Genomic DNA, 13866 nt, shown 5'->3' with positions numbered 1-13866 from the left:
TCTAAGCTATGCTACAGGTTGTGTTTATCGTCAGAAAGGAAGTGGCCTCCCATTCTTCCCCCTGCTGTACTTACACTGCAGAGGACTTGTACACTCATCACACTGCCACCCAAGCCAGAGCCCTCCACGGGACGGGGGCTGTGCGTGAGCCCGGCTCTCTGGGGATGTGCTGGTTCATCCCCCAGCATCCCTTCCCTGCCAGTGGAGTTATTTATGGGAAGGGCAGACCAGGAGCTCCCTGAGGGCCTGGAGGTTGGCCACGGTGTCCCCTGGCTGGACTCTGCTGCTCTGTGTGTATATGTATGTGTACACACTGACACCTGTGTGTCTTGCCAGCTGTGCAAAGGAGCTTCCCTGAGTGTGCATCTCTTGTCTTGTACCCAGTGTGTGCCAGCAGCAGCACTGAAAGGTTTAATCAGTCCTTTGGCCTCTCCAGTCCCTTCAGCGCTGCATAGCCTTTCCTCTCCGCTCTGTGGTTTGTGTGATGCGGCCTCTGCATTGCTCACCCTGCCCTTCCCCCAAGCAGGGTAGCCTTACTCTGGCTTGTTGGCACCTGGCCCAGTGCTGGGGCAGTGAGCAGGGGGGCCCTGGCCCGGCTTCTGGGGTGCCAGTGGGGTTGCTGGTGGAATAATGGGGTGATGGTGCAGCCTCACTGGGGAAGGCTGCAGGGAAGGGGGGGAGGCATCTGCGGAGTTGGGTTGGGGGGGGACAGTTTAGTCTCCTGTGAGAGCGGGGCGAGGGCTCAGCCTCCTGGGGGTGGGCTGGGGTAGCTCAGTGGGGCTGTGTGGGCATTTGGCAGGTCAGAATGCTGCAGCCAGGGGCTGCGGCAACCCTACAGCCTCCTCCCCGCTCGCCCATGGTACGCTCCAGCCCTCCGCTGTCAGCCACCAAGGAGGGGATCCTCCTTCTTGTGTGCGGTGCTGGTTGGGCCCCTGCCCCAGCCCTGTGCTTTCTGCTACAGCTGAGCCCAGCACCTTGCTCCTGCCTCTGCATGCTGGGCCCACTGCTGTCAGTGCAGAGCCCTTGCCCTGCTCTCCAAGGGGATGGAAGATCCCTGCCTCTTTGGCACTTGTTCCCCTTTATGTGCTGATGTTCTCCCCTCCTAGGGCTCAGCTTCAGGTGGAGGGACGTGCCATGTGCCCTGCCCAGTGCCTGGGGAAGAGACTAGTTGGGGGCCTACATCATTCACCCCTCTGCTGCTCCGTTTCCCCTGGGGCAGGGAGGAAGAGCTGAAATGCTGGGAGAGGGGGTGCTGCTCCCAGTATCAGTGCTGGTGGGGTTCTCCGAGCTGTGTGCCTCCTGTCTGTGTCTGAGGCTGGGGAGGGGTGCATGCGGGAGGGGGTCACCAGAACACTAAGACCTACCAGCTTTGGCCACAGGCCCAGCCCGGGCAGCTCCAGCACCAGGAGCTGAGCTGTGGGCCGGAGCCACAGGAGAAAGGAACCTCAGGGCCCAGGCAACTCAGTAGTTTGGGGGAAGGGAATGGGTCCTGGTCAGCAGCAGACCCTGGGGATTCAGTGTCTCTGGTAAGTGTCTGGAGGAAGATCCTACCCCCCCCCCCACACACACACACACAATGCCAGGAGAGGGGAAGGCCCATATCCCCCAGCCCCCCAAGAGAGGGCTCCGCACTCAGGCTGTCCCGTGGGGCTCTCCCCTCTGTTTCCTGTGCTGCTGTGTGTGTTGTCCTGTTGCTCGGAGCTGCCCGGGGCTCCTGTACCTTGGGCTGTTTCTTTTTTATTACATAATTTATTAGAAAACTGTTTATTCCAAATAAACCTCCATTGTGCAATGAGTGAAGTGGTGTTACAAGGCCCCAGACCTGCCTGTCCCCTGTGCTGCCCAGCAGGGCAGTAAGTGCTTTGGGCTGTCCTAAGGCAGCAGCTTGGAGCTGCACGTCATCCCCGGGCCTACGTGGCATGCATGGCACCAAGGGGCTTATGCTCACCACTGCTGCCAATGGCACCTGCTTGCGGAATCTGCAGCCCAGCCCAGCCTGGGATGGTGTTGGAGTGTCTGCCGGCTCACCTCTGCACCATGCACCAGGGTGCCCATGCTAAGGCCTGGGCCTCGCCATCCAGCTGGTATCCCGGACAGTGGAGGAGGCTGAAGGTAGCTGATCCGAACTGGAGTGCTCCCAGGTCAGGCTGTGGAGTTGGCACTGCCAGGCAGGGCTTCAGGACTGGCTCCCTCACCATCACTCAGCACTGCCAGCAGCAGCTGCATGTTTTCTGGGATAGGAAACCTTCCAGGTGTTGGGGAAGAATGGCTGAGGGGCAGCCCAGTTGAGGGTTCCCAGTGAGCAGAGCGCTGCGGCTGATGCGGGCACTTAGCAGAGCTGGCCCTGCAGCATGCTCCAGCCTCTGGTGCACTCCTGCTCCAGGCCACTCTACCGAGATAGGGAGCCCCAAAGTCTGCTCCTGAGCCTGGCCCTGCCCCTGCCCCAAAGAAGGGGGCTGGGATTCAGCTTCTTGGTAGGAGCTCCCATGTGCCACCAGCTTCCCAGCACCTTGCTCCCCTTTCTCCCAGGGCGAATGTCCTCATGAAGCTGCCCTGCTCCCCAGCAGCAAGAAGGGCAAAGTGCAGGTGCTATAGGTGTGGGGTGGGGAGCCTCCACACAGCAGCAGGAGGCAGGAATCCTGGCACTGTGTGCCCACCCCCGCCAAGGAGAAAGTACCTGGGTAGGGGAAATAACTACCTTGGCCTCCTCTCCCACTGCCTGTAGCTCAGACAGATAGGGGGCTTTGACTGTGCACAGACCACCCTGCAAAGGTGAGGCCAGGTGCCTCCTACAAGGATTACTGAGTGGTCTGGGCACTTGCTAGCTAGCATCCCCTGTTGGCTGGGATGTGACCCACACCCACCCACTGCCCCCTGCGGGGACCAGCTGAGCTTCATCTACCCATCTGCTCTGTATCTGGGTATGGCCTGTGGTGAGTGGTCTCAGCCCTCTGCCATGGCTGGGGCACTTGGCACAGCCTCACAGGCCCTGCCATCCCCCCACATTGCCAACCCCTTTCAGCCATGCAGGGAGCGTGGCAGAGATGCCATGTTGGGCAGACCTGCTCTGAGCCAGCAGCCTCCGCACCAGGGCTCCCCAGGCTGTGTGCAGCTGAGCCTGCGCTCGCCAGTTTAGGGTCTTTACACAACAGCAATAAACAACCCCCAGGGCACAGCACAGAACTGTACCCAGCCATGCCCAGCAGACTGCTAGTGGGTGCTTCGGTCATGAACACTGCCGCCACCACAGGGCTCCCAGTACTGAAAAGGATCCTGGCCTCTCCGTACCTGCTGGGGAAAGTTTTCCTGTGGCCCTGCAGCAGACGGGCCCTGAGAGGAGCTGGCCCAGGACCTTTCAAATCCACAGAGAGAATGCAGCCTCAAAGCCCTGGAGCAGAGCTTTCCTGCCTCCCCCACGCAGCATCACAGCTTCCCAGGTGGGCCAGTTCCTTTCCCTTCTGTGGGCTCACCACCTCTGCACCCCCAGTGCAACCCTGCTGCAGGGAACAGGGCATGAGGGCAGCAGCAGGGACAGAAGAGCAGGTGGCCCCAAGGGCTCATGCACCCCCCACATTGGGAACCCCTGCCCTAGAGACCCACTGCCTTAAACCCAGCCCCAAGGGCCATAAAGGCTGCAGGCTGTTAAGGGACCGTAGAGCTGGGGAGGCTCCAGGGGCTGGTGCTGGATCAGGCTGTCCCAGCTTCCTCCCAAGGGTTTGACTTGTAGAGCCCTACGGGCCAGATGCTGCATCCAGGTAACTCCCACTGCACACAGTGGGAATTGATCAGTGGCAGCAGCTGCTTAGCTGGGCTCAGCTGCGATGCAGGAGGCTCTCATGGCACCTGTGTACACTCTGCAGGGGTGGCCTGTTGGGGCTTGCAATGGGCAGGGGCACCGGAGACCCAGGGATGTCTTGCCCACTGGCAGAGGGCACAGGGGTGCATTAGGGTCACAAGGAGCCCCTGGGTCTGGTATTTACATACTAGTGTGAGGTCTCTGTGGCTGTCATAATCATGGTGAGATGGATGTGTGGACGCCAGGGAGGAGTTAGGTGTAGCTACTGACGGTTCTCTTCATAGGGTCTGGAATATGTGACCAGCCACCGGAAGTTGATAAAAGAAGAAAACTTGGTTAAGTTTCCTTCTCTCAGGTTGTCTGCACATACATTGAGTGTTGCACGCTTCCTAGTGAGCGCCAAGTTACAGTCTGAGCCACAGGCTCACCATGTGACTGCCCAGTCTTCAGGGAAGATTTCAGCCAGGGAAACCCAAGTGGCGGGGTGGGGGCTAGCCTGTTCGCAAGTGCAAACAGTGGAGTTTTGGACTGTAACTGTAGGGCCTGAAACTCATGCTGCATCCTTCCCCTAGGAAGTTAGCCAGCAGGGGGTTTGCACAGAGCCGTAACTTGCTATTTTTGCGCCCGAGGCAAGAATATAAAATTGCGCGCTCCCCCCCTTGCTCCTCTGGCCTCGCCGCCCCCCCTTGCCTCCTCCGGGTATGCCGCGGCCATGCTGCGCCCCCCCCCCCACGCTCCTCCGGCCGCCCCCCCCCTTGGCTCCTCCGGCCACGCACCCCCCCTTGCCTCCTCCGGGCATGCCGCGGCCATGCTGCGCCCCCCCCCCCCCCACGCTCCTCCGGCCGCCCCCCCCTTGGCTCCTCCGGCCACGCACACCCCCCCCCCCTCCTCCAGCCGTGCTGCCCCCCCCGGCTCCTCCGGCCGCGCTGCAGCCATGCTGCGTCCCCCCTCGCTGCTCCAGCCGCGCCACCGCCCCCTTGGCTCCTCCAGCCGCGCTGCGGCCATGCTGCACCCCCCCCACACTCCTCCGGCCGTGCCCCCCCTTGGCTCCTCCGGCAGCGTCATGCCATGCCCTCCCTTGGCTCCTCCGGACGCGCCGCCCCTCCCTTGGCTCCTCTGGCCATGCTGCAGCCATGCTGTGCCCCCCCCCCCCGCTCCTCCGGCCGCGCTGCCCCCGCCCCTTGGCTCCTCTGGCCGTGCTGCGGCCATGCTGCGCCCCCAATCCCCGCTGCTCCGGCCACGCCACCCCCACTCCTCTGGTCGCACCGCACCACTCGCTCCTCGCTCCTCCAGCTGTGCCGTACCCCCCCGCTCCGGCCGCAACCCCCCCTCGTGCCTACCTCCTTTGACCGCACCGCGGCAGCGCCAACCCCCCCCCATACTCACTTTTTTTTTTGCTTGGGGCGGCGGCAAAAAAGTTAGAGCCGGCCCTGCGCTCCCCGCCCCAGCTCACCTCTGCTCCGCCTCCGCCTCCCTGGGCCTGAGCGCGCCGCCAGTTGCTTCTCTGTGCTCCCAGGCTTCCCGTGCGAACAGCTGATTCGTGGGAAGCGGGGGGTGGAGAAGCAGAGCGGGGTGGAGCGTTCAGGGGAGGAGGCGGAGGCGGAGCAGAAGTGAGCCCTTGCGCCCCTCCCCTTTGTGCGCCCGAGGCAAGTGCCTCACTTGCCTCGCCCTTGTTACGGCACTGGGTTTGCTTCACCAAAAAAGTCTCACAGCCAATGAACCACTGCAAGAAGAACTTGGGGTGAAATTAATTAATTGGCCAGGAGGGGAACTGGTTAGTTAAGTTTAGGCTCTAGTAGGTATGTTGTGACTTTAGCTTATATGTAACCCTTGGTTTCTGCTGGCTGGCATTTGAATCGCTGGCCTTTGTTAAATACACTTAGGTCTGTTTATTGAGAAAGCAAATAAGTGTAAGTTCCATGGTGTGTCACTGCTGAGCTGGGGTGTTGTCAAGGCTCCTTCCCCACTCTGAACTTTAGGGTACAGATATGGGGGCCTGCATGAAAACTTCTAAGCTTAACTACCAGCTTAGATCTGGTCCGCTGCCACCACTCCCAATATGCTAATTCCCTTCCCTGGGTAGCCTTGAGAGACTCTTCACCAATTCCCTGGTGAATACAGATCCAAACCCCTTGGATCTTAAAACAAGGAGAAATTAACCATCCCCCCTCCTCTCTCCCACCAACTCCTGGTGGCTCAAGATCCAACCCCCTTGGATCTAAAAAACAGGGAAAATCAATCAGGTTCTTAAAAAGAAGGCTTTTAATTAAAGAAAAAGGTAAAAATCATCTCTGTAAAATCAGGATGGAAAATAACTTTACAGAGTAATCAAACTTAAAGAGCCCAGAGGACCCCCCTCTAGCCTTAGGTTCAAAGTTACAGCAAACAGAGGTAAACACCCTAGTAGAAGGTACATTTACAAGTTGAGAAAACAAAGATAAAACTAACACGCCTTGCCTGGCTGTACTTACAAGTTTGAAATATGAGAGACTTGTTCAGAAAGATTTGGAGAGCCTGGATTGATGTCTGGTCCCTCTTAGTCCCAAGAGTGAACTCCCACCAAAACAAAGAGCACAACCAAAAGCCTTCCCCCCACCAAGATTTGAAAGTATCTTGTCCCCTTATTGGTCCTTTGGGTCAGGTGTCAGCCAGGTTACCTGAGCTTCTTAACCCTTTATAGGTAAAAGGATTTTGGAGTCTCTGGCCAGGAGGGATTTTATAGTATTGTACACAGGAGGGCTGTTGCCCTTCCCTTTATAGTTATGACAGGTGTGCTGTTCCTTTAGCGACTAGGGTTACCATCCGTCCGGGTTTCCCCGGACATGTCCGGCTTTTTTAGCTTTAAATGGCCGTCCGGGGGGGATTTGTAATAAGGTAGAAATGTCCGGGATTTCCCCCTTCCCCTCATGCAGAGTGCGGCGCGGCTGATTGGACGGCTAGGCCTGATTGAAAGCCGCTCGCAGCCACTGGGGCCTCTAGCAGCCAGAGTCCCACCCCCTCCGCAGAGCAGCCCTTATTTGTTTGGCTGCACGTGGAGCCCACAGCTCTCCCTCGGCCTGGTGGGGCGGGCAGGCAAGGGACAGGGAACAGGGGGGGTTAGATTGGTCGGGGATTCTGGGGGGGGCTGTCAGGAGAAGGGGGTGTAGAGAGCGGTTGGGGCAGGCAGGGGACAGGGAATGGGGGGGTTAGATTGGTCGGGGGTTCTGGGGGGGCTGTCAGGAGAAGGGGGGTGTAGAGAGCGGTTGGGGCAGGTAAGGGACAGGGAACAGGGGGGGTTAGATTGGTCAGGGGTTCTGGGGGGGGGGCTGTCAGGAGAAGGGGGTGTAGAGAGCGGTTGGGGCAGTCCGGGGACAGGGAGCAGGGAGACTTAGGGTATGTCTACATTACGAGAGTAGTTCGATTTTACTTAAATCGAATTTGTGGAACCGATATTACAAAGTCGAACGTGTGTATCCACACTAAGGACAGTAATTCGACTTTGTGAGTCCACACTAACGGGGCAAGCGTCGACATTGGAAGCGGTGCACTGTGGGCAGCTATCCCACAGTTCCCGCAGTCCCCGCTGCCCATTGGAATTCTGGGTCGAGCCCCCAATGCCTTCTGGGGAAAAAAATGTGTCGAGGGTGGTTTTGGGTAACTGTTGTCATCCAACCGTCACTCCCGCCCTCCCTCCCTGAAAGCGCCGGCGGGCAATTAGTTCGCGCACTTTTCTGGTGAGTGACAGCGCGGACGCCACAGCACTGTGAGCATGGAGCCTGCTGCGATCATCGCTGCAGTTATGGCCGTTGTCAACACCTCGCACCTTATCATCCACCTTTTCCAGAGGCAGATGCTGAGAAATCGGGCGAGGAGGCTACGGCAGCGCGGTGAGGACCTGAAGTCTGAGAGTGGCACAGACCTGTCACAAAGCACGGGACCCCGCGCCGAGGACATCATGGTGGCAATGGGTCATGTTGATGCTGTGGAACGGTGATTCTGGGCCCGGGAAACAAGCACGGACTGGTGGGACCGCATAGTGCTGCAGGTCTGGGATGAATCACAGTGGCTGCGAAACTTTCGGATGTGGAAGGGAACTTTCCTGGAACTTTGTGAGTTGCTGTCCCCTGCCCTGAAGTGCAAGGACACCCGGATGTGAGCAGCCCTGACTGTCCAGAAGCGAGTGGCCATAGCCCTCTGGAAGCTTGCAACGCCAGACAGCTACCGGTCAGTCGCGAACCACTTTGGCGTGGGCAAATCTACCGTGGGAGTTGCTGTGATGCAAGTAGCCAACGCAATTGTTGAGCTACTGCTGTCAAAGGTAGTGACCCTGGGAAACGTGCAGGTGATCATAGATGGCTTCGCCGTGATGGGATTCCCAAACTGCGGTGGGGCTATAGATGGAACTCACATCCCTATCCTGGGACCGGACCACCAGGCCAGCCAGTACATTAACCTAAAGGGCTACTTTTCAATGGTGCTGCAAGCACTGGTGGACCATAGGGGACGTTTTACAAACATCGATGTCGGATGGCCGGGCAAGGTTCATGACGCTCGTGTTTTCAGGAACTCTGGTCTGTTTAGACGGCTGCAGGAAGGTATTTACTTCCCGGACCACAAAATAACTGTTGGGGATGTGGAGATGCCTATAGTCATCCTCGGGGACCCAGCCTACCCGCTAATGCCCTGGCTCATGAAGCCCTATACAGGCGCCCTGGACAGTGAAAAAGAACTCTTCAACTACCGTCTGAGCAAGTGCAGAATGGTGGTGGAGTGTGCTTTTGGACGTCTCAAGGGGAGATGGAGAAGCTTACTGACTTGCTCTGATCTCAGCGAAACCAATATCCCCATTGTTATTGCAGCTTGCTGTGTGCTCCACAATCTCTGTGAGAGCAAGGGGGAGACCGTTATGGTGGGGTGGGAGGTTGAGGCAAATAGCCTGGCTGCTGATTACGCCCAGCCAGACAGCCGTGCGATTAGAAGAGCCCAGCGGGACGCGCTGTGCATCAGGGAGGCTTTGAAAGCTAGGTTCCTCAGTGAGCAGGGTAACCTGTGACTATTACGTTTGTTTAAAGAGAAGCTGAACCTGCCCCCGTTTCTTTACCCAGTTAATGTTGACTATCCTCTCCAGTTACATACCCCCTTCACCCCGTTCCCCCCCTTCCAACACACGTTTAAAAATAAAATAAATGGAACTTTGTTAATGAACACCGTTTTCCTTATTACGGATTTCGCGGTAAAGTGTTGAAATTGGGACGCAGACTGTGGTGGGGAGCGGGCGTAGTGATGGAAAGAACGCTTCTAAACTCGAGGAATGACAGGCTCCTGCTCCTAGAGCGGTCCGCAGTGGTGGACTAGTTGTTTCAACGGAGCCTGCCACCCCTCCTTTTCGGGACTCTGTGTGTGGGGGCTATGTGACTTTGTGGCGGGGGAGGACGGTTACAGATCCCCTGCTGCGTGGCTCTGTGATCCAGGATAAGGACCGCTGCATAAGATCTCTAACCGCCCTCCCCCGCCACAAAGTCACATAGCCCCCCCCACACAGAACATGAAAACCACCTCCCAGACTGACCAGGGTGCCTAGTGACTGCAATGTGTGTGTGACCTTCTGCTGAACCTGCCCCCGTGTCTGTACCCTGGTAAAGGTGACTGTCCTCTCCAATTACCAACCCCCTTCCCCCCCTTCAAACACACTCTCCTCTAAAAGAACATGACGGAAACAGTAATTAACAGAAACATATTTTTTATTAGCAACTACACAGTTAGGGAATGAAACTGGGACGGGGGCTTGGGTGAGGCGGGAAGGAAAGGACTTATCAAATTTTGGGGAATGAGAGCCTTCTGGTACTTGAGCAGTCTGCAGGGGTGGAGTGACAGTTTTCACGGCCCCTGCCGCCCCTCCTTCTTGGGACTTTGGGTGAGGGGGGTATGGGACTTTGTGGTGGGGGAGGGCGGTTAGAGATAGACTGCAGCGGGGCTCTGTCCTCCTGCCTCCGGTCCTGCAGAACATCTACAAGGCGCCGGAGCGTGTCCGTTTGCTCCCTCATTAGTCCAAGCAGCGTTTGAGTCGCCTGCTGGTCTTCCTGCCGCCACCTCTCCTCCCGTTCGCTGTGTGATCGCTGGTATTGCGACATGTTCTCCCTCCACTGGGTCTGCTGGGCCGCCTCGGCTCGGGAACAGCCCATAAGTTCTGAGAACATGTCGTCCCGTGTCCTTTTCTTTCTCCGCCTAATCTGCGCCAGCCTCTGGGAGGGGGATGCCGGGGTAGGTCAGGAGACAGTCGCAGCTGTGGGATGGGAAAAAGGGAGTGAATTCCTCACAAAGATAAATTTTTGTGAACAATGAACATAGTCTTTCTCTGTGAACAAGACCATGCACAGCACCTATCACATGTGCACTCAGGACAAGGTCGAATTTTCGGCCTTCGCATTCAGTGCCTGGGGTCTTGCAGTGGAGATCAGACAAGCGGGGCAGGACAGCGGAATTCGGGTAGCAGGCTGACATGGTAAGCCGTAGACTTTTGGCTGCTTAAAACTTAAATTATAGCAGTGCCCTCCTTTCACGTTCAAAGCAATGCTCCTACCGTTAGCCAGTTCCTGCTGCCGGCAATCCGGCAAGCATGAACTCTGCCCCTGTCCCACCCCCTCGCGGCTTTCCCCGGGAAAGATCCCTGTATGCTGCCCCTCTCCCGCCTCCACCGCGTGGCTGTAAACCGCCGGTTACAGTTATGTAAAGGAACAGGCAAGCAGTCCCAATAGTAACATTCCCCTAATTCAAAGCAGGTCACCATGAGCGACATCACTCTGCTGAGGATTTCGGAGACAGAGAAAGACCGCATGCTGCGTGAAAGCCAGCAAAAACCAGGGCCATATGCCGCCATGCTCTGCAAGGCAATGATCCCAGAGTACTTGATGATAGCCTGGCGCGGAAAAGTTTCCTACCACGGAGGACACAATAAGGCCACTCTCCCCAGGAACCTCATGCAAAGGCTTTCCAATTACCTCCAGGAGAGCTTCGTGGAGATGTCCCATGAGGATTTCAGCTCTATCCCCGGACATATAGACCTTATTTTCCAATAGCTGCACTGGCAAGGACTAAACAGTAGAGCGCCTAGGGCAAACTAATCATGATAAACCGGACATTGTTAGATTCTTTTGCAGTAGTTGCACTGCCAAGGACTAAAACGTTAAGCGCCTAGGGCAAACTAATCATGAAAAACCCATTGTTAATATTCCTGTTCTGTTCAGAATAAATGTTTGCATGTTTAAAACACTTACCGACTGATCCTTCCCCTGATTCAGGGTCCGGGTTAACGCCTGGGGAGGGTTGGTAGGGGATCTCTGTGAGGGTGATGAAGAGATCCTGGCTGTCGGGGAAATCAGCGTTGTAAGCGCTGTCGACTGCCTCGTCCTCCTCATCTCCTTCCTCATCTTCCCTGTCCGCTAACATCTCCGAGGAAGCGGCCGTCGACAATATCCCATCCTCAGAGTCCACGGTCAATGGTGGGGTAGTGGTGGCGGCCGCACCTAGAATGGAATGCAATGCCTCGTAGAAACAGCATGTCTGGGGCTGGGATCCGGAGCGTCCGTTTGACTCTTTGGTCTTCTGGTACCCTTGTCTCAGCTCCTTGATTTTCACGCGGCACTGCGTTGCATCCCGGCTGTATCCTCTCTCTGTCATGGCTTTTGAGATCTTCTCGTAGATCTTTGCATTCCGTCTTTTCTATCGCAGCTCCGAAAGCACGGACTCATCGCCCCACACAGCAATCAGATCCAAGACTTCCCGATCAGTCCATGCTAGGGCCCTCTTTCTATTCTGAGATTGCATGGTCACCTCTGCTGGAGAGCTCTGCATCGTTGCCAGTGCTGCTGAGCTCACCACGATGTCCAAACAGGAAATGAGATTCAAATTGCCCAGACAGGAAAAGGAATTCAAATTTTCCCGGGGCTTTTCCTGTGTGGCTGGTCAGAGCATCCGAGCTCGGACTGCTGTCCAGAGTGTCAACAGAGTGGTGCACTGTGGGATAGCTCCCGGAGCTATTAGCGTCGAATTCCATCCACACCTACCTTAATTCGACATGGCCATGTCGAATTTAGCGCTACTCCCCTCGTTGGGGAGGAGTACAGAAATCGAATTTAAGAGACCTCTATGTCGACATAAATAGCTTCGTTGTGTGGACGGGTGCAGGGTTAATTCGATTTAACGCTGCTAAATTCGACATAACCTCCTAGTGTAGACCAGGCCTTAGATGGGGGTGGGGTCCTGGGGGCAGTTAGGGTGGCGGGGGGCAGGTAGGGGGTAGGGGGATTCTGAGGGGGGCGGGAAGTGGGAGGGGGCGGGGCTGGGGTGGGGCTAGGGCGGCACCCCGTGTCCTCTTTTTTGATTGTTGAAATATGGTAACCCTATTAGTGACAGAAGAGCTTGGAATTGGGCAAGTGTCCAGTGGATCAGGAGCAGGGTGCTGCCCGTGGGTGGTGGTGTCAGGGAGCTGATCCCCAGCAGGCACAGAAAAGGCTCCCTTGCACAAAGGGCAGGTAGTAGCGAGGTGCCCCACAGCCCTGGGTACTCCCGCAAAGTGCCACAGGGCATGGCCCAAAGTGGCAGCAGCCTCAGCACTCCACTCGACTGCCCGCTGCCCCCCAGGCTGTTGCTCACACGCGTGCAGTCCCCACTGCCTTCATGGAGCCCATGCACCTCCAGATCTGTGGGGAAGGCTGCTCAGCTGCTATGCTAAGCTGGGTGGAGGTTGGGGCTCACCCCAGAGATGGCTGGGCCCCAGCTTTGTAAGCTAGAATGTTTCAAAGGAGCACCTGCTTTGGAGACACAAGTGGCAGCACGTTCCACAGTGTCTCCTCAAGTGCCACCTGCACCATGGGCCCAGCTGATGGATTTTATGGGTGTGGGAGCTGGGAGTGGTGCCATGGAGGTTTTTCGCTAGTCACTGAGTTCATACCAGCCCTAGCAATGGGGACCCCAGCCCTGCGCTGGGGAACCTTCCTTCTCCCGTTCAGCTTCCCGTTGTCTTTGCTCGGTTTGTGCTGTGGTTAGTGGCAAGGCACATGTCGTATCACACCCAGCAGCATGGGTGTGAGTGGCACATTACAGAGAGAACTGAGCCGCTGTTGCTGCTGAAGGAGCTGCCGGTCCATGGCTGATGTGCCACACTGCAGGACTATGGCCAGGAGGCTCGTGCATAAGGCTGCTCCTTTGCGCATGGTGCCCATCACGTGAGCACCCTCCCCTATGAGGTCAGGCCAGCAGGGGAGGCTGGGCCATTGCTGGAGAGACAGGGCTTGTTCTGCCCTCTCCCCAGCTGCGATGGGCACCAGGCCAGGGCACTTCGAAGGCTGCTGAAATCTGACTTAGTCAACTGCCTCTTTCCTCCCCCCGCATTGCAAATCTCTCAATTTACAGATTAATTTACCGGCTGGGGGGCTGTAGGTGCATGTGGGGGAGCGTTGAGGGTGGAGATCTCAGGGCACGGGGGTGAGATATTGAAGCTGAGGCCTTGGGGGTGGGCGGGGGGTATGACTTGAGAAGAGCAATTCCACGCGCAGCCAGCAGGTGGCACAAGAGCACTACTTTCCCTTCCCCCTACACCCAGCCAAAGGTAAGGCCCCGATTCAGTGGAAAACGGCTGCATATTCCCAGCCTGCCTGGTCCCTTAGCCCCTGCTGCTGGGCAGCGCAGCAGCTTCACAGCCCAGCTGCCTGCTTTCCCCAATCCGTCTGAGCTAAAGCCCCATTGCAGCCCCCAGGACATTGCACAGGTCCACACACTGGGTCTCAGCGTCCAGACACGGGATTTGTGCTCTGGCTCCCCCCACCCCCTCTGCCGCTGAGCTGGAGATGGCATGGAGCCTGGCAACAGCCCCTCGAGGCACAGGCCAGAGGGTCCCACCGGGATCATCTGGATGGATCTCCTGTACACCACGCCCCAATGTAACCCCCACAGGTAGGTCCTGTATGCGCTCAGCAGGGCAGCGTCACTCCCTCAGTGCACCCACTGCCTGCCCCTTGCACCACACCAGTCTACCCTGGTGCTGGCTGCTCTTGCGATGGTGTGGCTGGTGTTTGGAGCAGTCCAGCTGCCTT

The sequence above is a fragment of the Emys orbicularis genome, chromosome 9 (genome assembly GCF_028017835.1).
Source record: "Emys orbicularis isolate rEmyOrb1 chromosome 9, rEmyOrb1.hap1, whole genome shotgun sequence".
Lineage (NCBI taxonomy): Eukaryota > Metazoa > Chordata > Testudines > Emydidae > Emys > Emys orbicularis.
The sequence above is the reverse complement of the archived record's forward strand: the minus strand, read 5'-3'. Positions refer to the sequence as shown.